The sequence below is a fragment of the Rhinolophus sinicus genome, chromosome 1 (genome assembly GCF_057876585.1).
Source record: "Rhinolophus sinicus isolate RSI-liver-muscle chromosome 1, RSI-T2T, whole genome shotgun sequence".
NCBI lineage: Eukaryota > Metazoa > Chordata > Mammalia > Chiroptera > Rhinolophidae > Rhinolophus > Rhinolophus sinicus.
The window spans coordinates 142,421,254-142,443,244 of record NC_142501.1 but is presented as its reverse complement, the minus strand read 5'-3'; the positions used below and the strand labels follow the sequence as shown (position 1 = coordinate 142,443,244).

General features: G+C 33.9%; 1 protein-coding gene and 1 long non-coding RNA gene across 4 annotated transcripts in view; one reads left to right on the top strand and one right to left on the bottom strand.

Annotated features, from left to right (window-relative positions):
- The window catches only part of LOC109438008 (mitochondria-eating protein-like), a 297,423-nt gene that overhangs the window by 128,190 nt on the left and 147,242 nt on the right, over positions 1 to 21,991 (bottom strand). The gene's annotated exons all lie outside the window — the stretch shown is intronic.
- Positions 1 to 21,991, top strand: part of LOC141568326 (uncharacterized) — a 77,148-nt gene that overhangs the window by 707 nt on the left and 54,450 nt on the right. The window lies entirely within an intron of this gene.

Below are 21,991 nucleotides of genomic sequence, written 5' to 3'. Positions count from 1 at the left end.
TTTATAATTTTAAATGGGACTTTTGGCAATGATTGCAATAATTATTTTAATAATTACTATTGCCATTATTATTGCAAGAGCATCTGTTGGTGATTATGCACTGAATTCTAGAGGGGAAGTTGAGGGCTTTGGTTTTTTGTGAAGTCATCATGTTACATCTTGCTTTATAAATATAAATATTTGTAGAGCAATACTTCCAGCATGGCTCAAGGAACAGGAATCATTCAATATAAGCCCCCAAACATTTTAATGAGTTACATTAAATAAATCAACAACAAGTTGTTTAAAACAAATGCAATCTTAAAAAAATTTGAGTAGACTAATCTCTGATTAGTTAATATACGTCTGGTATTTAAAGCATAGACTGCAAAGTGCAGAGCTATTTTAACATTTTGGAGGGGAGGTGGTACGGAGAGGAGCATTTGTACCATGCTGGGTTCATTTATATGTGTTGTTATGCAGTAGATCCAAATAAAACTTGTGAAACTCAGTCTCTGAGAATTCTACACCCCAAGGTCATGTGTATTTCCAAGTTGGGGGCTATTTGTTCTGCTGTTGACGAGTAAATGTCATCCCCTCCCACCCCATTAGGATAGAAGATATAAATGGGAAGCTCTGATTTAATAATACAGTTTTAGCTTGTGTTATAGTCACTGCTGCTGTTGGTAATTGAATGGAATTGGGAAGCGTGCACTGAGAAAATGCCTGGCTATTTCAGCACTGTTTAACCTCTTGCATGCTTAACAGAGAGCTTTTCTCCGCTTAGGAGATTTTCTTTTGACGCTATGCTCCTTTTGTCAATTGGCAGTGTGTTTTGAGTCTGTATGGAAAAAAAAATCTGCAAAAAACCACCAAACAGTACTTCTCATAGTGAACGATTATTAAATGATAGAAGTTAGCTGGTGCTGTGTATTTCTTATTACTGTTCAGACTATTTGACAGGCACGATGGTCTATCTGATTAATAGAATTATGATCTTTCATTTATGTCATTTAGTGACATTAGAGTAAATATAAATGATGGCTGGAAAATATTGGGGTGGAGGTTCCTTTACATTCCAGGGAGAGTGTTCAGGTTGTAACTAGATGTCCTATATTAATAGGAATGGGTAAAATATAAGCCATTGCAGAGTTAGTTAAGTATCACTCAACTACTAGGGTTATGTTTTTCAGCAATTATTTCAAACAAAATATGGATTTTTAAAAATTTTCAGTTTTATTTTCTTTATTGTATTGAAATGCCAACATATATTTTAATTTTATAACTTACTTGAAAGGCAGTAACGTTTATAAACACTGTATTAATCCAATTGTATTAGTATCTCAGTGACTTCTTTTTGCATAAAGTTTTCCAAGATGTCTTTGTTCAAGTATAAACAGTTAGCTTGAACTACCAATATCGGGGATTCTTTCAAATGAAGCTTAACATTGTCACAGTGAGACGGTTAAATGCTAAAGTCGAAATATGCTAGTGGTAATAATGAAATCAGTCAAAGATAGATTCAATGAGATTGTAAATTTAGAATATTAGAAGTATTTTCCCCTCATATTTTTAACATATTTAGCTTTTATATCTTATTTCTGAAGAGGTAAAATTAGGTGACCATAATTAGCCCAGACTTAGCATGTAAGGAATACTATTTGGATACAGAATATGAGTCGTACTGTAAACAAATAAAATAGCCAACTTTGAAGATACCTATGAAAGATATTTAAATGTGGTGGCCCTTCATTAATTCTTTGTGCCACAAAGAAATGACCATGTTTTCGAGTCATAACTTGTTGTAAAATGCAAAGGAATATTCAGTACCACAACAATGGATAGCCTGCTAACGCTATCATACACAGGTACTGCAAGTATGTACAGCACTTCTTTTCCTTCAAGATAATGAACTTTTACCAAAAAGTGCATAGAAAAGTTACTGAAATAATTTATTTATATCACATGACATGCTCAAGTTGTTTTCTTAATTGTTTCTCAGTTTCTTAAAGCACGTGGATAAAGACAAAAAAATGAAATTAAAAATGCTGTTGGACAGATGTCTTTTATTTCCTTACACATAAGATCAATAACTATGTGTTTGGTGGGATTTAAGATAAAGGTGAAGTAATTTGGGTTTTAATGGTATCAAGGCTACATATTGCTTTCTTTTTAATTTTTTCTTCTATTTATTAATATGTACAATAGAGAAATGCAAAAGGTAATAATAAGCCTGAAATATGATAAAAAGTTTGTGTGAATTGGCTTTTTAAAAGTGACTTTTAAAATTATGTGAATAATAGTTTATTGAGACTTCCTTTTGAATAATAGCCATTTTCCAAGTATAATGCTTATTTATCAATGGTGCCAAAAGATCCTGAATAATGTTTCTACTAGCCCTTCATATTTGCCCCAAATCACCATACTTTTATTAATGAATGTATTAAAAATTCCAAAAACACTTGTAAATAAGCTAGAAGAAAGTACTTCCTTTTGTTAACATCATTTTCACATCCATGTGACCCACTTTACTGTACCAAACAGCCTAATCACATTCTGCTTCAGCACCTCCAGTGTCCTTTGGGCATAGTCTCTTTAAGATGAGCTGTAAGGTCTCTTGTGGAATATCCTAATTTTCCCATCAAATGGGTCACCACACAACAAAACAATTGGTCCCTTTGTGCTTTAATCACCTTGGTATTGAGGAAGTTGATATTATTATAATGGATGAGATAATGTTTTTAATAAATTCAGGATTCAAGAATTCCAATATTCCAATGAGCATTCCAGTAGGTTTTCTGAATGACTGTGTGTGTGTGTGTGCGCGCAAGAGAAAGAGAGAGAGAGAGAGATTTTTTTGTAGATTCTGTTCAACCATAACCATGCAATGGGAACCTAGAACATGTAGGCTCAACAAATGCTACTTAATAGAAAATAATTTACATAATAATATGTAATATAGTACATAATTTTTAGTGGAAAATGAAACTTCCAAGTATTGTTATTTTTTTATTTAGTCTAGTATGCTTCGGCGTACACCAGGTTTTTAGCATGAAAATATTACTAAGGAGCTCTCATGTTGATTGGCAAGGTAAGAGACAATTGGAAATGAAAATTTGCAAGAAATAAGAAACAAAACAGATATGTGCAAAAACAAATGAAGAGTTTACAGTAGTTGTCCCAAATGGGGGGTGCCCCATGACTGAGGCAAAAGCTCTTACTTTTATACCTTCCCTTGCCTGCTTGGGGCAGGGGAGCTGTTTGGAGAAGGGAACTGTTTGAGGAAGGGAACCTTCTAATGAAATTTGTCTACCAGGTTGGTGTTGCTTGCCCATGCTAAAGGAATTAGCAAAGTAACACACTCTTATCTATCAGATCTGCTCCGTTTGTCAGGCCAAAATGAATTTTATGATTAACCTCAAGACCTTGTTACATTATGTCTTGGAGCAAAGGAGTGATTTCAAAACCTGAAGTTTTAGGATATGGCTGTCTTTTGTTTATTCCACCACAGACCTCCCTGTCTACCTAGGGACATCCTAACTCTCCTGTATCAGTACAACTTAATTGATATGTCTGGAGTAGAGCTGCGTGCCCAGCTGTGAAAACTGCCCTCAATGCTACTAGCACTCAACTGGACATCTTGTTAACTATATATGTTTTGTTGAACCTCTCAGTGAGGTTAACAACTGTCTGAAAATCAGTAAAGGAAGCTCAAGAAGGCATTACTGATATTTTGATACTAGCTTTCTAATGTCACCGTGCTTTTCTTCAAAAATAGTCTTCTTCATGTATAGAAAGTAAAGATATTTTTCAGTTCAAAATAACATTTTTGAAGTTGTGAAATTCATGCCTAAGTAGTTGAAAAAGCGTCACCATTTCCTTCTCAATTGCTTTGTCCTTTTATTACAGAAGGCAAATGGTTTTGCTTTATAAATTGTTGAAGTACTATGAAGACCGCAGTCTGTGATACTGAAGCTTTTACTGCCCAATTTTTATATCTTATCACAGGGTTCTTAATGCAGAAAAGAGAACATGAGAAGTAGATGCCCAGTATTCAATAGACTTATATAAAACATCATTAGGCTTAAATTAAATCTGTGATAGTCATAATATGGCAGGCCATATCCTAAAATTTTACTGACTAGCTTAAATACACTGGACTTAAACATAGGTATTTGTGCTACCCCAGCAGCTGTAGCAGCATCCTTCCAAATTTTTAAACTCGAGCAGAAAGCTAAGGACATCAGTCCTCAGAAACTCTTAATATTTTCAGTTAGCAACGTCACGCTAAGAGCCATATTCCCATATTTACATGCCCTATATATATGAAAGTAGCAACTGTCTCAAGTTATTTTTTAATTGGGACTTTGTTGCATGATTTTTCACTCTTAGTGAAAATATAAAACTTGCTAATTTAAACACTTTCAAATGAAAATTTTTACTTTTTTAATGTATAATCGGATATCAAATGTACCCTAAGGTTTCAAATGAACACCTATTATGCTGTAAGAATGATCTATTAAATTGCAGTAATCTTGAAAAAGAAGCGAACATTTATTGCTAATAACTTCTTAACATAGTTTCAGTTTAATAGTATTATTCAGTCTTGATTTAAACTAAATTAATAGATTCCTTGCATAATGACATTTTTGGAATTAATTGCCTTTTTACATAGAACACTTAAATTCAACAGCGGCATATATGACTTACTGGAATCATATTAAATTTTCATTTTATTAGTAAAATTTATACTTTATTATTGTTTGGCATGCAGTATTTATATGAATGCCAAATGATCTACAGACTTTCGAAATGTATACTTGAAATCCATTCAAAGTTTTTATTATTATAAAATTTCCCCAAAAGTTGAATTACTTAATAAGATCCCCAGATTGTTCTTAAGATTAGAAATCAATATTATCATATTATTTTCGATAGTGATTACATCAATCCATTTAGGCTTGTAATGTTTGAGATATTTGACCATAATTTTGTATGTTATATTCTTAATTTAATAGTGAAAATTACACTTTCTGGATTTTTATTTACATTTGCTTACTAGTGAATGTTATGTTTCCATTTTTTTTAATAATTCTGTTGTAAATTTTCTCTGTATGTCCTTTGACCATTAATCTAAGAGAACCTTAACTTGATTTTACAGAATCAGTGAAAATGAGAGTCAGTGATATAATAAAAATAGCCATTTACTGAGCAATTATTGGATCTCAGGAACTATTTTTTGATACCATATAAGTTATTTCACTAAATCTTTATTAGAACTTTTAAAGGTAAAATCAAGGCTGAGCCCAAGTCTTCTGGAGAGGTTAAAGGCCAGGCTGTCACAGACAGGAATCACACATGGGCCTCTCAAGCTCAAAAGCCCAGATGCTGCGTGACTATATATTTTAAACCAGTAATTTTAGTCTCATGTTTTCCATACAAGCTGTTTTTGTTTTGTTTTTCTAAAGTTGGCAATAAAATTACATCAGGCTCAGTATGTTTTTCTAGAAACCACTGGGGTTCGCAAGTACATAAGTATTTCTTCAAAATGACTCATCTCTTGGGTAACTAAAATTCAAAATACAGATATTATTCCCAAGCAATCCTGATTATCCATTATTTTTTAATTAAAAAATGCTAAGTTAGCAAAAAGCAAAAACACCATAAATTAATACTTTCCCTAACTGAGAGGGGAAATAAAACTCATTTTATTAATGCATTTTACCTCTGTGTTTCATTCAAATCTTATCACTAAATGGTGAAATATTAGACCTTGTATTTCTGGCATACTCCAAATATTTATCTTAGAAAGAGATGTTAAACTGATCGTAATATTGAAACTGACTTACAAATTAAGTCAAGTCATAAGGCAGCACTTTTACCAGGAACAAAATATTTTTTAAAAATCATCTTATTTTCCTAAGAAATATTTAGATATATGTATACCTATATCAATGCAAAGATAAATATATAGACAAATTGAATCTGCATTGACTTTTCAGTGACAAGAATCTTTATTGTCATCTAATTTGATAATGATAAGCTAAGATTAAGCTGTTTCATTATAATTGAAATTAGATGCAACCTTGTATAGGTCTCATTTCAATGATTCCATCTTCCATATTTTTGTATATAATTCTGAACAGATACACTCAGCCACTTCATTTAGGGGGGTTGTTATTGTAATAACTTGAATATGAAACTCCATTTATGAGCCTCATAGCTATGATTATATGGTGAAAGATACAAACAAAAGGTTTTGATTTGGACTTTGCGATATTTTTCCTCACACAAACTTGGGAAGAGTAATATCAAACAGTGTTTTGTTTGTTTGTTTTCTTATTTTATGTATATTCTTTTAAGGCTGAGTATTGTCATGTCCCCCACAATGAGAGTTGTGGGGAGGAAGGAGGGCGGCTCAGGGTTAAGAAAAGACAGTAGCCATGAATAGAGTTTAAGTGTGGAGGCCAAGGGACCAGCAGCCTCATGGACAGGGCTGGAGCGCTTAATCAGGCCTGTGCAATAGTTTTTATTAGTTAGGTGGGGAAGCAAAGGAGATAAAGCTTGTCAATCTCGAGATCTGTGAATCCTATACATCATAATAGGAAACTGATTTAAGTCAATCACCCTTGCCTGCAGAGAGCTGGACGTAAGTCTCAACTTCCCCAAGGGACAAAACCTATATGCATATGAATAGATGGAGAGCACTTCATTGAATCACTTCCCTTGCAGGTTTTGGGAGGGAATGCAGCCACAGAGGCCGAGGCTTTCCTTAGCCTGAGGAAGGTGGGGGACTGTGCCCACCTCTGTGAACCCCGTGGATTCTCCTGTTGGTCCCCACGTGACTGCGTCTGGCTTGAGTTGTTCCTTCCGTGAGGAATCTTACTCATCATTGACTGTCCAGTCATCTTTCTGGGACCAAACAGGGAGGCATAAGGTGCAAACACAAAGGTTTAGCAAAGTCCCTGAAAGGATCCGTCTTATAGACTCTCCTTTCTTTGGGGGCAGGTAGAAGGAAACAAACGGTTAAGCTGCTGCATGGCGACAGAGTACTGAAAAATCACTTGTTCAAAAAGTTTAGGAAATTCAATGTAGTCTCACCACCAGCTTTGGAGAATCATACTATACATAAGGATATTATAGCTTTGCAATACTCAAAGTCCTGAACTGTGGTAGAAATCATTTTGTATCATTTTGTTGTTCTTGTCACAATCTGTGCATACAAAGATTATGCTGACTTAATCCTCTTGGAGTTAGATGTGGTCATGTGACTTGTTTGGCCAATGAGAGAAGAACAGTAAAATAAGGGTCATTCCCATCCGGAAGTATTTCGGAGCTGGTGTCTGATTCTGCATGTTTTCTTCTCTTGCTATGGCATTTTCTGATGCTAATGTTGACGTGAGGGTATCATAAAGTAGGGCACTTTTCACCAGTTTGTTTTCTATTTTTTTCAATAACTTCATGAAGACTTCACCTGCCAACCCTAAATAGATATATAGCACAAACAAAAAAATACATTTTTTACAAATATAACTTCCTGAGATTATGGTATTGGTTGTTGTGTAACCTAGAACAATCTTGACTATAAATACTGTATGAAACCCTCTATAAATTTACCCTTTTATAGATCTTTTGAAAAATAAGTTTGGTTTTTATCATACCTACTGGTAATATAGGCATTTTTCACCAAATATTTCTAAATATGTATTTAGATTTTTACTTCTAAAACCATTAATAAGTTTTGATAATTAGATTTCCCATTCATTATTGTTAACAAATAAATTCTCATACTGTGTATGTTCATAACACTCTGTTTGTATGAATCTGCATGCTTGGATGGATTTGTATTTTTGGTTTTTGTTGTTGTGTGTGTATGTACTGGTATTAGGTCTGTATTTATTTGAAATGCTATTGTATAGTATAGATATTTATGTTTTTAAAATTTTTTGAGGATTCTTCTAATTTACAACCTACAACAATAATTGTGTGTGAATAACTATTCAGAACTAGCTTTACATTAAAAAAATAAATATTTTAAAAACATTGTTATAAGGCAATTGCAAAATAAAAAATAGACTTTAAAAAATAACAATTTAATGAATCAGATTACTATAACATGGGTATATCAGATTATATTTAATTCTTTTTGATTATCTGTATTGGTTCCTTGAAGTAATATGCACTTTTTTCATATTGATCATTATGTTTGTCTTATCAAATTTTCAAAACAACCATGATGTTCTTGATGTTTCCAACCTCATCACGAGGAAGTGTGATTTTGGATTCTGTGTCATCCTCCCAATCTGACAAGGTTGTTTAAAAAATTAAGTTGAGTTTGATTCCATACTGATCACATACTCAGAGTGATTATATGCAACATAGCATACTCTGAGATGTTGGATTGTAATGAATGGAATGCAGCTTACATAGTAACCTAGAAATAAATTTCCATTGGGAATAGCCATGTGGGAGAAAAGTTCAAATTAAATCCACTTAGTGCATTAAAATGCAAATACAAGAAGGCAATCCAATTGAGTTACATCTATAATAGAACATATAACACAAATGGAAATTCCTCCCAAATAATTAAGTTACAGCTATATAAATCACTGATGCGTGCATTTGAATTTTGTTCATTTCGTGCATGCTTGAAAGTTTATTAACTTTGTATCACATTAGAATATGTTTTGTTTATCTCCTGGAGACCAGTCTCTAGGCAAGTCCTTCTTCCCACTGAGACCAATGAAGACCCTTCACCGTTCTTCATGGCATTCACAGCACTGTAACTAGAGCTTTCAACTCTGACAGAAGGTTTTGTTTTACACATAATTATGGAAGCACTGAAATTGGGGCCTCACCCTGCGAGTTTGAATGTCTTGAATTTTCCCAGTAAATAATTTTGACTCTAAAATAGCCAATAGTGTGAGAATAGTAATGTTCATCCTCTGATTGTGTTATCTGGAGAGGGAAGAAAAAGAGTTTTAGAGAAAATTCTGCTTAGAAACTATAAAACTATGCTTCTTCTGGTGTGTTTGTCTCTGTGTGTGTGTGTGTGTGTGTGTGTGTGTGTGTGTGTGTGTGTGTGTGTTAGCTGTAAGATATAATGTAACCTTAGCTATTGAGATTTGAGATTCTAAGCTTTAGTCTTTTAAACTGTATGTGATGACTTAAAGATCCAGGTACTCAAAAAATGTGCAATTTATAACAATTATGGAGGCCTAGGAATTATTGCAGCTAAGAGGAAAAATGGAAAGAAAATAATATGCTTTGGACATTTAAATTAGTAATGATGGCAATTATGTATGCAATTAACACAGAGCATGAACAATTATGCTGATCACTAAACATATGTATGGTTGTCTTTGGTACAAATTCTGATCTTGAAAAAGAATCATCTAGTCTCAGATTTAAATCATATAGAGAACACTGGTAAGTGATGATGTGAATTCATATTTAAAATTTTGAAGTAAAACAAAATTGAAATTAATCAAATTTAATTTAAATTTACAAAGCATTTATAAATGTCTTAATAAAAATCAAGCTACAGTCACTAACTTTTTAAAATGATATTTTCAGATTATTGTAATTTAATATCTATACTAGAAACAAAATGACTGAATTAAATTTAAGTTGCAAATTATTATGAAAACTAGGTGTTGTTTAATTTCTCTAATGTTACCTACCATCGGATATCAGTGCTTTTTTTTAACAGAACAAATCCTTGTTTAAGACATTTTTAAATAACTCCAGACATTATACTTGCGAATTTAGATGGCGACAACAATTAGATAACTATTTTAAGAATGAAGTAATTGATTTTCTTATTTAAAAAATCGGAACACTAATAGTTGTCTATTTGAGAGCCTAGTGTGTGTCAAAGCAAATTGTTATGTATTATAAATACATTATCTTATTCAATCCTTATAGTGGCCTCATAAGAAGGAGTGATTGTGCAGATGAAAGCTGAAGTAGAGGGAGTTTAAATAATTTAACTAAAGCTACGTTGCTAATAATCAACAAAAGTCAAAATAAAGTTCATGCAGGTATTCATGCTTATGACTGAAAATGCTTGTTCTTTCATCTTCTACTTTTGAAAACCAATCGGAATATATGAATTACTTTATCACATTTTCTTTTAACTACACAAGGACATTGCTCCAAGGACTCTCCTTTCCCTGTCAGCCTCATCAATTTGTTCTGCTCTGCTAGATTATTTTCATCGGCATTAAAGAATGTTGCAATCTTCCCCATCTTTAAACCCAACAAACAAGCAAAACTCTTTGGAACATGATTATCCTTCAGATATCATTGCATTTTTCTCCTATGTTTTATATCAGAATTCCTTGAAAAGCAATCACAACTCACTCTCAAATTTCTTTCTTCAAATACATCTTGTCTTGACTCCACCTTGCTAATAATCCCTGAAATCTAGTCCTATCGAAGTCAGTAATGCCCTGCATATGATTAAATACATTGCTGAGTTTTTAGTTCTCAGTTTGCTTGAACCATTAGACAGTTTTCTATAGTCTATCAATTCACCCTTCGCACACTTCCTTCACTTACCACCTTCCCTACCTAGTCCCTCTTCAAAGAGCTCTCAAGCTCTTGGCCTGTGTTTCTTCCACATGCAATTTAAAATCAGTTTATCAAACCCCATTGGGGTTTTCATTGGAATTGCACTGATTCTATAGCTTAGCTTGAGGAATATTGGCATAATTTGAGTTCTCCTCTCCAGAATATAGTCAACGTCATCATTTATTTAATATCGTTTAATGTTTTCAATAAAATGTTTTAATATTTTCTATAAAGGGCTTTTATGTATTTTTAAATTGACACTCTAAATGTTAATTTAAAAAAACCAAAAACGTTCTCTAACAATGTTGTGGCCTATAGAATTGCGTGTTACATGTCAGCTTTTTTTTGATTCAGCAACCTTTACTTATTCTAATAACAAAACTGCATTTGGATCTTTCTGTATAGGCGGTCACATCATGAAATGCAAACAGAGTTTTGCCTAAACTTTCCAATCATAGGTTTTATTTTATTTTTTAACTGCATTCGTTAGGACTTCAGTACAATCCTAGATATAATGGAAATAGCAAGCATTTTTTTTCTGTTGTCTTAGTAAGGATTATTTCAATAAGTATTATATTCTTAATTTTTTTCTTTTAATTTTTAAAAATAGATGTCCTTTTAGGATAAGTAGTTTCCTTCTACTTGCTAAGAGTTTTTTTTGTTTGTTTATTATTCATGCATTTATCTTAAGGGAATTATACCTGCATGTGCTAAGGTGAACTCCAGTATTACTATCATTGTTCTTTAGCCTGTAAATGTGGAAAGTTACAATAAACACCAATCAAATTGGTTAATTCAGTTACTTGCTTAATTGAAGTTTCTGTAACTTTGAAGTGTTCTTTTCATCATACTGTGATTTCTCAAGAAACAGCTTCATATTCAGATTAGAACTGGATTGTTGAACTATACATATTACCTAGTTTGTTTAAAGAGAGAGGTTTATGTTGTTTTTAGTTATATTTAGTTATATTTGCGTCTATGTGTGTGTTTGTATGTGTACATGTTTTATATATATGTTATATATGAGATATATATATATATATATATATATATATATATATATATATATGGTGAAATTATGTTCTTGTAGACCTAGGATAATTGAAGGAAAGAACACAGGCTTTGGTGCCTTCTGTCTCGTACTCAATTTTTTATATATCATGCTATGATGGGTTCACTTTTAATATTATTTTGAATTCTGTGAGTCATGCTAGAAAAAATTATGAAAATACTCTGCTTTAAAAAAATTTGGTAAATTTAGTTAAGGTTTTGTAAAAAAAAACGTAGAAAATATCCCCTCAAAGAACCATTGAATTTTATGCAAATAAACATTTTCACAGAAGATAGGAAACAACCAATTGTCCAATTATTTTGAAAATTCAGCGTGACTTTCTTTAAAGGCCAGAAAGGTCAGATATATAACTAATTAAGGAATGCTGCATGACTCTGTTGCCAGCACTGATCAGATGGCACACTCAGAGGCAATTCAAGAGAACGCAATAAAGGTACCACTTTAATTAGGGATGGTAAAGCAGCCAGGGGCTAATAACAGCAGGAAGCCTTTAAAACTGCCCTGGTAAACACAATGCTATTGTACTATATACATCTATGAGTTTGTCTTTTGTGTGTTTATTTTGTTTGTTCACTTGTTGCTTCTTTGTTTTATATCCTACATATGATAAACGGAGACAAGTACACGGTGATGTAAAGAGACCAGACTTCAGGTAGTGAGCACACAATAGAGTATACAGATGTCATATTGTAAAGTTGTACACCTGAAATTTATATGATGTTGTTAATCAGTGGTACCCCCAATAAATTTAATTTTTTTAAAAAACTTGCCCTGAAGGGGCAAACAGAAAGGCACTGTTAGGGAATCTGGGAAAGCAGTCACACAGTGGGAAAGGGGCCGCCCTATGGGAGCTACAATCAAACCTTCTTGGTCCAGCAAAAGAGAGAAGGTGTGGTGGTGGGGGATGAACATCTTCATTTCTTTTTCTTCCTGTCCTGTGATTTCTTGCTAGTGCCCCCTGCCTTTCCTTGTCCTAACTCAAGAGAAAGCCAGGTGGCAAGAGAGCCTGAGTGACACAACCTGCAGAGGTTAGCCTCCTGGGGCACAGAGTGTAGTGGATAAGGCCAAATAATAGATATGGGAAAGCAAATAGAAAATAAGGATCAGAAAACCCCTAAAAATGCCACAATTCTTTATATGAAGATCAGGGCCAAGGTCTGAATATAAGTTAGGAACATTTGGAAAATAAGCAGAATATATTTAGAAAAAAATCCTTTCTTTTATCATTTGCAACCCAGATATCTTCTGACATAGTTTTGTCTGATAAAGGATATTCTATCTCCTATTTTTGGAGGGAGAGAAATCTTTTAAGTGGTGACATCCTAATCTAGCACTGTTTCTTCAAAATGTTGTTTACAATTGATTTTATAGAGCCTACGTGTATTATATGGCTGGTGTGGCTCTAAAAAATTTTATGGATACTGATTTATTCATTTAATACTCAGTCATATGAAGTAGACTCCAGTGTCATTATCCTAATTCAGTATCTGAGGAAACGGAGACTCAAAGAAGTGAAGTGGCTTTTCCTAGTTTATACAGACAATAGGGGGTAGAGCCGCCATCCTTACCAGGGTCTTGGGCTGCAGTGTATGTATTCTTGGCTGCCACAATATGCCACCTCTTTTATGGGGGACTTGTCACCTGACACATTCCCAGTACAGATAAATTTTCAGTGGTGATCATGTCAACAGGTCAGACTGTGGTATTTTTGCCCATGAATTTTCACTTTCCTCTCAACTATATTAACTTGTTTGTGAAACCTGTAGAGAAGATCCATTGTCTCCTCACAGTCAAACCTATTACAAAAACTATTTGAGATAATTATGGTGTAAATATACACAGATTGGGGTACTCTTTGTCAGAACTAGAAATTTAGAGGCACATTAGAGGATTAAGTGTAATTTGATACAGAATTATGGCAGCTACTATTGTGACCAAATCCAGAGGTATATGGTCAGTCTCAAAGACTCAGAATGTGTTTCTCAATATGGAAATGCTAATTTAAGATGATAATTCATTTATTTTCATTAGAAAGAAAATGTATGCATTGTCAGATGAGAATTCCTTAACAAATGTAATTTTAAAGACCTCAGTGACATTTATAAAAATATTCTTTTAACATAAATGAATTCCATTTCACAACCTAAAATATATCATTTCCCAGATGCTTTTGGCTAATGAAATAATCCATCCCTTGATTTCAACTAAAATAAAATGAGTATTTAAATAAATACTGAATTAAATCTGTATAAAAAGATGAGTCTGTATGAAAATTATCCAGGTAAGAGCTGTGAAATTGTAGATTTAAAACCACCTACCGTAATAAATCTACCCAATTTTAATGTTAGTAAAGTGAACAATCAGCCATTTGAATGACATGACTATGATTACTGCACTACTCTAATTTTAAAAATATGTAGTAAATTTTATTTTCAGGAATTTAGTAAAGATCTGGCTTTTTGACATCAGAAGTCATTTGCAGAAAATCTACCAACTGAATGTGAATGACATAATAGTATCACCTAAAACACAAATGATTTGAATGTCTTATTAAGACTTAAAATCAAGCCTCCTTCCCAGTTATGTGTGTTTTTGGGATTCTCAGCATACCTTAATCGGAAGTTCTGAAATGCGTGTCTTCCAGTGCTCAGATTCTAGTACAAAGTAGAGGCCTATGCTTTCAGTAGATGTCGACTACACAAGATGAATAAAATTAGGAGCACAGGCTTTACTCCATTCAGAGATTTTTGGCTGTAAACCTAGGTGTTTGGAGTTTTTAAAATACTTTTTGAACTTTTAAATTCCTGCATCTCTCATATTATTAAAATAAGGAAGAAAAAAGCTGTCTTTCAGGAAAACTCCAAAGGTAAAACAAAATGCAAATTAAGAAAGGATCAATAGTAAACATTTGTACATGATTTAACTTGGATTACATATCTGGTATGTTGCAGCACGTTATTTCAGGCACTGTTTCTTCATTGGAGACCCATGTACATGTTTTACTGGCTCCTACATTCTTGGTTTTAATTTTGTAATCTCCAGATTTTATAGTAGCCACACATTTTTGAAAACTGTAAATTTGAGCAAGCTTTACTTCCAACACAGTCATCCAAAACACACATAAATATTCCAGAGGCAAACTATGTTATGAGGAAGACTATTCATAGACACTTACTGATTGGAAAATAAATAATGGAAAACCATTTTAATGCAATAACCCTATTGATAAATAGACTCATTACACCAGTTTGCTTATAATGTGCATCACGTTCTGAGAGAAATAACCCATATTAGGACAACATTCTGGAAGAGATACTCTGTTTCTGAGTTTGCTCACTTGGAGCATTGGACTGTTATCTGTAGCCGTCAAATAATTCTACCCAATCTCTCCATCTAGAAAAGGCTTCACTTTTAAATGAGAATTTTATGAAGAATAGCAATGATATGTTGCAAAACACTTCTGATAAAGCCTGTGGGCTTTATCAGAAGAAAATGTATTTAAAATATTTTTAGCTTACTATAAAATATACAAAAGTCTTGTGAAAGATTCCAATATAAACCCCTAATGTCTCCTCCCTAAAGAGTTGGAAATCTTAGTGAGAGCTACGGGATGGCGACAATGTGGTATATGTCTCACCAGTCCCAGCTTCTTGACCATGGCAGACATGAATAATCCATCCTCATGGTCCCTTTGCTGCTGCATCAGAGGCTTAGAATCTACCTCGACTCAATAAACCCAGCAAACAACACTTATCAGTTAGAATCGCCACAGCTTTTGTCATTCAGCGCGTATATGTTAACCTCAGCATCACGCAGGCACTGGAGCTACAACAGTGAAAAAATAAAAAATGAATGGAAATGGTGCCTGTCCTCATACAGCTGACCAACTGCTGGAATACAGAAGTGCAAAAACAACTAATTAAAGTCAACTGTTTCAAGGATTGCAATGGAAATAATACAAGCAATAATACAGAGAAAAGAAATAATGATCTGTGTACGGGGCTGGGAAAGAGAGAATATTGTAGGTTGGAATGAAAGACCACATCACAGTTTGGAAGATGAAGTTAAGAGTCTGTGAGGCAGAGAGCTCCTCTGTAAACCACAGTGCTGACCTGCTACACTCAGAACTGAACAGAAAAGCTTGAAGTATGGAGTGGAAATAGGTTAGCCTGGCGAGTTCTTCTGGTGGCACATAATTATTCTGATTTAAGATGTTTTTAGGATATTTTAAGACGTTAGACATTTATTCTAAGAATAACAGAAAAACATTACAGGGTTTTAAATATTTTAGAAAGAGACTTCTGAGTTTTGTATGGAGAATTGGTGAATGGGTGTGGGGAACCACATTAGGAGGCTGAAGCACTGATCAAAGTGAGAGAAAATGTGATCTAATACAAGGCCTGTGGTACTGGTGATGAAGGGAAGTATATTTATGAGACATTTAGAGGATGCATTTGACAGGACTCAGTGGTCAACTGGACATAGGAAAAGAGGAGGACGGAGAGTTCAAGGATGATGCCCAGCTTTCTGATTTGGGAAACCAGGTAAACGTTGGCATCATTCACTGGCATAGACTGACTATACAGAGTGAATAACTAATGTGGGGAAAGAAGATGAACTCAGTTTTAGATAGACTGATTTTGAAGAGCCTGTATGTCAGCCAAGAAAAGATAACTCATCAGCAATGGGAAATACAGATCTCAAATTCATCAGAAAAAGCTAATTTGGTATGATACAATCAGGTTTTCTTGATAGAGATTGTTACTGAAGTCATTTGAATTAATGGGGTAATTTGGGGTTGAGAATATTTTAAGGAAAGAGAAAACAAGGAAGAACCTTAAATAATAAAAACATTCAAGGGAAGTCATGAAAATTCTTTGGAAAATTTAATGCATGGGCCAACTGTGTCTTTTGACTACATAAATGAAGAAAGTTTTATCTGGGGTGAGCATCCTAGTAGATTAAAGCCTTAGACTACTCTAGACAACTGTAAAATCTGGACTTTGTTAAATTGAATTTTTACTCTACAAGGACTCCCCTTCCTTGGTCCCTGGGTGTGGCACAGTGTTGTTCTAGGGTTATATAAAGGTGAAGAGATTGCTCTCATAGGAAGAAACAAACAAAAAAAGAAACCTTAGTGATATGGTACCTGCCATTAATGGAAGCAGTGTATAGGACATCTAAAACCTAGCTAAATGGAATTCATCTTTCCGAGACTTTTAAATGGGAAAAATTCAATGTTGTGGTAAAATGAGCTTCCAACTGCCATTGCTGTAGCAATCTGTAGAGGGATAGCAGGAACATAATCGAGGAGAGGAGGGAAGAGTAAATATGTCAATAAAATTTTCACCTTCAATTCAGAGATAGTAGATCTTAGAACTGCCCTGTAACCTTTTGTATTTTGTCAGCATTTTGGGTCATGGAAACCTATCCATTGAAAAAGTTTCCACCTGGATTGGGCTGAGTCCTCATTCGTATATTTCTTTAATGAGACAATACAATTACACACATTTTACCAATTAAGTAAAGCAGTTATTCTCAAATTTTAACAAAAAAGAAAAGAAAAACAAAAGAATCATCCTGGAAGTTTATTAAAAATGCCTTTTCTAAGTCCTAAATCTAGACTTTCTGATTTAAGAGGTCTTGTTAGGGCTATGTTTTCATATTATTTAAAAAGTGCCCCAGTAGATTCTGACAGTGGTTGTCTGCAAACTACTTTTGAAAACCTCTGAAGCAGGGGAAAATTGAAAGCCAAATGTTCTAAGACAGAGTGACTCAAGTTAGTGAGGAGTGAACTTGTTTAATTAATAAGGAAATACAGAGGTATCTAATAGTGATTAGTCTGAGGAATCCAAGGGAAAATAAATAATAACAGGTTTAAATTCAGATTCAATCAGCTTAAGTAGTCCAGGTAGATGTGCCAATTCTGAGTAAAATTCTCCTAATACGATCATTAGGAAGCTATTCATTCCCATCAGGGTTGATATTACAAACTTGAGAAGCAGGGGTGGCAGATAAATATGGCTGTCTGGGTAGCACTTTGCTTCCCTCAGTTATCCGGTGTTTACTGCCATTTAATTCATCTCCAAAAAACTGTTATCAAAACCCACAGCTCTGGTAAATAGTTTTATTAAATGTGTTACACATGCACAGAAGAACCGGCAAGATATGAGATCTCTTCTGCATGAATGGGTTGTAAAAGTTTGTGATACACAAATTTATATCAAAACAGTTGCAAATGTGACTGCCAGAGAGTTCCTAAGAGCGAAAATTATTCTAGACTGGATGCATGGATTGGTTTTACCCTCTAAATAATTCATCTTTCATCAAACCTAAATTGATTTTCCAGAATTAAACTCTCCCCAAGATCCAAATTCCTGCTTAAAATTACTAAAACAGAATTTCTGTTCTATAGCCTCAGGCTCTCTCAAACCTGTCTCTGGTCCAGTATTCTTCATCTCCCCTATATGTCTGTTCTCCTATTGTTCAAGCAAAAACTGTAGTCATCCTATATTTCCTTTTTTTCAAATTCACATATCAAGCCTATCAGAAAGTTATGTTGATTACACTTACTAAACACTTACTGAACATCCCATCCAAGTGTGGCCCAATCTGAGCCATCATCACTCATTCTGTGAAAGTCTTCTAATGGCTTTCACTCCATTCAGCCTCCTCTAATAATCCATTCTTCCTAACAGAAGGGATTATCCTTCTCAAATATAAATCAGATATCACTCAACCACTTACGACTCTTAAATGCCATCCCACTGAAATTTGACAAAGCAAACAAACCAAAAAAAATGCAATCTCTTCTCACAGGAAAACAAGGCCTCTTGCAACTTTTCCTAGCACATCTTCATTAATTCTCTTGCGTGCTCAGCCAATTAACTATATGGATGTTGAGAACAAGTTTCTGGAATCAGATTATCTAAATTTGCATCTAGGCTTTACGACTTTCTAGCTTGGGGAAGTTAGTAAACCTTCCTGTTGTCGCATCTGAAAATAAATGATAAAATGGAAAGTACTTGATAGAGTGTTTGGGGATGCTTTGTTTGTTGGAAAGCTCACACATGTTCATTCTTCAGGACACCTGCTATGTTCTTTATCATTTCTGCTCATTCCTACATCTTGGCTTAGTCATCTCCTCATCAGTTGGTTTCAGTTGGAAGTCAACTCCTCAGAGATATCTTCCCTCATCAGCCTGCTGATTTCCCTCAGTTCTCATAACTGCAACAATTGTCAAGTTACTTTATTTTTCTGTATTTATTCACCAAAGTTCTGGAGGGATGGAAATTTGCTTTTTCTAATACTGAAAACAATATCTATTAGCAGAATCAAATTTACTGTAAAGTCCTATTGGATATCGTTTAATCTCAGGAAAAGTAGTGCCCTCAATTAGTAATCAGTAAAACAAGAAAAAAATTGTTAGAAACACAATGTTGGTATTATTTATAGATATCTGTGTACCCAACATAAAATCATAGGCAGAGAAAAGGCGTATCACACCCAGGATTTTGGATATCTTTCAGGAAGGAGAGAGGTAGGGGCAGAGAAAAGCATATAGGGATGAGGTGAAGTCCAGAATGTTGTTTTATTTCCTTAAGTTACATCATATTAGACAATATTTTGAAGAAATTTATATAAAAAGTTTTCATTTAAATTATCCATTAAAACTGGATGGGAAAATGTCTGCCCTCAATCCCTTATTACCTTATTCCTTCTTTTGGCCTCATCGATCACATTCATTTCCCTAAGCTCATTTGTATGAATGAAATCATTATTTTATATTTTACAAGTTAAATACTGCCTACCTTACAAAAGGGATGAAGGTTTCCCAAATGTCAAAATATTACAGGTAAAATGAAGATTTTTAAAAGAAAAATATGTTGGGAAAAATTGAAAAGAGAGAAATTTAGAATAAATAGTTAATTCAATTATGTATTAAATTACTACTGAGGATATTATAGATTTTCCCAAACCTTTTGAGATTCAGTAAATCAATCCACAGTAACATAGTGACATATACAAGGATACACTTTCTTCTCAGACTACAGGGACATTATACTAGATAATAATTGCAAAAAAAAAAAAAAAAAAAGAAAGGAAACAAACATTGTTAGAAAGAGACAAGTCTGGGTGACATAATCTTTTATGCTTATTTTGCTCACTTTGTGGATCTAGAAACCCAGTTCCACTATCTTTCTAGATTTAGCAGGTTCAGGAGTAATGGCTTCCACTAATCAAACCCAGAAGAGATAGATAAGATATAATAAAGAATGTCAAACCAGCAATTTACAAAAGGAGCCATACATTTTCAATGACCTTCATGTCATTTCCATCATCTAGTGTCAAAATTATCTAGTGAACATGGAACAACAGCAAAGTAAGGTATATACTTTTCAAGTGTATTTCATCTAGACCTGATGAAACCATATGAATTCACTTTAGCCCAACCCAAATAGACCTATCCAGATTTGTTTGGAACCACAAAAGATCCTGAATAGCAAAAGTAATCTTAAGAAAAAAGAACAATAATGGAGGTATCACACTTCCTGACTTTGGCTTGTACTACAGGGCCACAATAATCAAAACAGCATGGTATTGGCAGAAAAACAGACACATAGACCAATGGAATAGAATTGAGAACCCAGAAATAAAACCACATAAATATGGACAGATAATTTTTGACAAAGAAGCTAAAAACATACAATGAAGGAAAGACAGCCTCTTCAATAAATGGTGCTGGGAGAATTGGATAACCACGTGCAAAAGAATGAAACTGGACTGCTATTTGTCACCATGTACCAAAATTAATTCAAAATGGATCAAAGACTTAAGCATAAGACCTGACACAATAAACTGCATAGAAGAAAACATAGGTACTAAATTTATGGACCTTGGGCTCAAAGAGCATTTTATGAATTTGACTCCAAAGGTAATGGAAGTAAAAGCTAAAATAAATGAATGGGACTATATGAAACTTCAAAGCTTCTGCACAGCAAAAGAAACCATCGACAAAATAAAGAGGCAACCAACTGAATGGGAGAAGATTTTTGCAAACAGTGCCGCTGATAAAGGGCTAATATCCAGAATATACAAGGAACACATGCAACTCAACAACAAAAAACCAAACAACCCAATTGAAAAATGGGCAGAGGACCTGGAGAGACATTTCTCCAAAGAGGACATACAAATGGCAAATAGACATATGAAAAAATACTCAACATCACTAATCATCAGAGAAATGCAAATAAGAACCACAATGAGATATCACCTCACCCCAGTCAGAATGGCTATCATCAACAAGACAAATAGTAACAAGTGTTGGAGAGGCTGTGGAGAAAAAGGAACCCTCATACACTGTTGGTGGGAATGCAGACTGGTGCAGCCGTTATGGAAGGCAGTGTGAAGGTTCCTCAAAAAATTAAGAATAGAATTACCATATGACCCAGCAATCCCTCTCCTGGGTATCTACCCAAAAAATCTGAAAACATTTACACATAAAGACACGTGTGCTCCAATGTTCATTGCAGCTTTGTTTACAGTGGCCAAGACATGGAAACAACCAAAATGTCCTTCGATAGATGAATGGATAAAGAAGTTGTGGTATATATACACAATGGAATACTATTCGGCGGTAAGAAAAGATGATATAGGAACATTTGTGACAACATGGATGGATCTTGAGAGTGTAATGCTGAGCGAAATAAGTCAAACAGAAAAAGCAGAGAACCGTATGATTTCACTGATATGTGGTATATAAACCAAAAACAACAAAAGAACAAGACAAACAAATGAGAAACAAAAACTCATAGACAGACAATAGTTTAGTGGTTACCAGAGGGTAAGGGGGTTGGGGGGTGGGAGATGAGGGTAAAGGGGATCAAATATATGGTGATGGAAGGAGAACTGACTCTGGGTGGTGAACACACAATGGGATTTATAGATGATGTGATACAGAATTGTACACCTGAAATCTATGTAATTTTACTAACAATTGTCACCCCAATAAATTTAAAAAATAAATTAAAAAAAAGAAAAATAGGAAAGAAAATAAATAAAATAAATTAGGACCACGCCCATAAATTGGCAAAGAATATTTTTCACATGAAAATATTAGTACAATGAAAATTCCTGTGGGAAAATGCTAAATGTCACATCATATGAATATAGTGTTAATTTGTTTTCATTACATAACTTCATGGCATTCTACATTTTAGTAAATTTATGCTTTAAGAGTAAACTGATTTCTCTGGCAAATTTGATTATAAATAGATAACAGTGTTATATTCATTTCCTAGGGCGATGATAAGAAAGTACCACAAACTGGGTGGCTTAACACAGTAGAAATTTATTCCTTCATAG